Source organism: Myotis davidii, unplaced genomic scaffold, assembly GCF_000327345.1.
Source record: "Myotis davidii unplaced genomic scaffold, ASM32734v1 scaffold394, whole genome shotgun sequence".
In the NCBI taxonomy this organism is placed as follows: Eukaryota; Metazoa; Chordata; class Mammalia; order Chiroptera; family Vespertilionidae; genus Myotis; species Myotis davidii.
In genome coordinates, this window is record NW_006287548.1 from 752613 (window position 1) to 755231 (window position 2619).

At 46.6% G+C, this 2619-nt stretch overlaps 1 pseudogene; it reads right to left on the reverse strand.

Annotated features, from left to right (window-relative positions):
• Positions 1–286: 286 nt before the first annotated feature.
• Positions 287–1214, reverse strand: LOC102762151 (annotated as a pseudogene).
• Between the last annotated feature and the right edge of the window lie 1405 nt (positions 1215–2619).

Below are 2619 nucleotides of genomic sequence, written 5' to 3' on the forward strand. Positions count from 1 at the left end.
TGGCTGCTAAAATATTCGCTGCTAGTATTAGTGGAGAGAAATGGTGCGCCTGCGTGTAAGGCGCATAAGGGAAATGAATGCAACACGGTTATAGTAACCAGTCATTAGCGGACGTTGTAGTTCGTTATTAATAATTATGTATAACAGGATATGGTAAAAATGAAGTTACGAATTCTTTCTTGGCTGGGTACAGTGAACTTTATTGATGGTGCATGACAAAGTAGGGCTCCCTACACCCCTCCCCCTTTTCAGGGGGTCTGGGATGGGAAAAGTGGTCAGGAGATTCTCAGTGTGTATGGGAGGGGATCGATCTGGGGCAAGGACTCCCCAACAGCTGAGAGCCTCTCTTCCTTCGCTGGGACTGGTGGTCCAGGGGCTCTTGCTCCTCGGAGGCCTTGTGGACCATAAGGTTCACCACCCTGTTGCTGTAGCCAAATTTATTGTCAGACCAGGAAATGAGCTTGACAAAGTGGTCGTTGAGGGCAACACCAGCCACAGAATCAAAGGTGGAGGAGTGGTGTCACTGTTAAAGTCACAGGAGACAACCTGGGCCTCAGTATAGCCCAGGATGCCCTTGAGGGGGCCCTCTGATGCCTGCTTCACTACCTTCATGATATCATCGTATTTGGCAGCTTTCTCCAGGCGGCAGGTGGGATCCACAACTGACACATTGGGGGTGGGGACATGGAAAGCCATGCCAGTGAGCTTCTCATTCAGCTCAGGGATGACCTTGCTCACAGCCTTGGCAGTGCCAGCAGAAGCATGGTTGATGTTCTGGGCAGCTCCTCGGCCATCACACCACAGCTTCCCAAAGGGGCCATCCACAGTCTTCTGGGTGGCGGTGATGGCATGGAAATGTGGTCATGAGTCCCTCCATGATGCCAAAGTTGTCATGGATGACCTTGGCCAGGGGTGCCAAGCTGTTGGTGGTGCAGGAGGCATTGCTGACAACCTGGAGGGACTTGTCATACTTGTCGTGGTTCACACCCACCCCCAAAAAATTTTATTCCATTGATGGCAAGCTTCCTGTTCTCAGCCTTGACTGTGCCTTTGAACTTGCCATGAGTAGAATCCTACTGGAACATGTAGACCATGTAGGTGAGGTCAATGAAGGGGTCATTGAAGGCGACAATATCCACTTTGCCAGAGTTAAAAGCAGCCCTGGTGACCAGGCACCCAATGCAGCCAAAACCGTTCACTCCGACCTTCACCATCGTGTCTCAGGGTTGTGGCTGCTGGCACTGCACAGGAGGAGTGGCTGTTTGACGAGCAGGAGGAGCAGAGAGCCAAGTTAAGAAATTTTTATTAAAATGCTCTTTACATACTGTTATATTGGCTGGACTGCAAAGATATTCGTTGTGAGCCGCATGTGGCCTGCGGGCTGCGAGTTTGACATGCTTGTCCTAAAGCCTAGTGTAAGCCACCTGCACATCTCTTCTATCCCCTCCCTATATTTTCCCATTCCAAGAATCTGATGAAATAGCTTTTTCTTTTTCCTAATTCATATTGCCCCTGTATTCATTTTCTATAGCTGCTGTAATGAATGACCCGGAACTTGGTGGTTTAAAACAACATAACTTGATTCTTACAGTCCTGGAGGTCACCAGTCTGAAATCAGTTTCTCTGGGCTAATCCCAAGGTGTTTGTGGGTCTGGTCCTTCTGGAGGCTCCAGAGGAGAATCCATTTTCTTCTTTTTCAAAGCTTCTGGTGACTGCCATCATTCTTTGTCTTGTCATCACTCCAATCTCTGTAGTCGCACTGCTCTCTCCACTTCTGTCACTGAATCTACCTCTGCTTTGTCTTATAAGGGCACTTAGAAGGGCATTTAGGGCTCATATTGATAATCCAGGATGATCCTCCATAACTTAATATCCTTAATCATACCTGCAAGCATCTGTAGAATCCTTTTGGCATATGAGGTAATTCACAGGTTCCAGGTTTAGGACTTGGATGAGCCCTTTCATGGACTATTATTTAGCCTATCACAGTCCCCTAACCACCATGGTTTGTGGTTGGGGCATTCCCTATGAATCTTTCCTTCCACTCCCAACCTAGGTTCTTATACTTAGGATTCCCCGCCCTCTGCTCTAATTCTTTTTTTCTGAAAGTCCACATCTTAGATTCTTTCTCTGGCCAATGGGAAATGTTCTAAGTCATGCTTAGGTTTAGACGTCAGCCCACTCAATGGCTGACACTCATTACTCTTAGCAGAGTAAATGCTAAGGTGGTGAGAGAACAGGTCGGTATGAACTTCAGTTCTGTGCACAATGGTGACCTCAACTTTGTCAATTCTAGTTTCCTTTACGTGATGTTTATGGAAAGGAGCTGTAGACCCCATTGGTTGTTTGCTAGTTGGTCCATTATAATAAACACATTGCTGAAGAACAGTCTATACTTGGAAGTCAGTACAATTTGAACCCATGTTAAGAAAAGACTCAATTGCCTCAGTAAGCCACAAGCATGTCCTGTTTTTTTGTGCCACTGGGTTCCAGTCACTGTGAAATAAAATTGTCTTCTCGCTTTACCTGGCAGGACCTGCCAGAATCCTAAAAGAAGCTGACATTAGTGTTTAATGGCTGGTCACTTTATTAATGTGGAAAGTGAACTAGACTTAATTA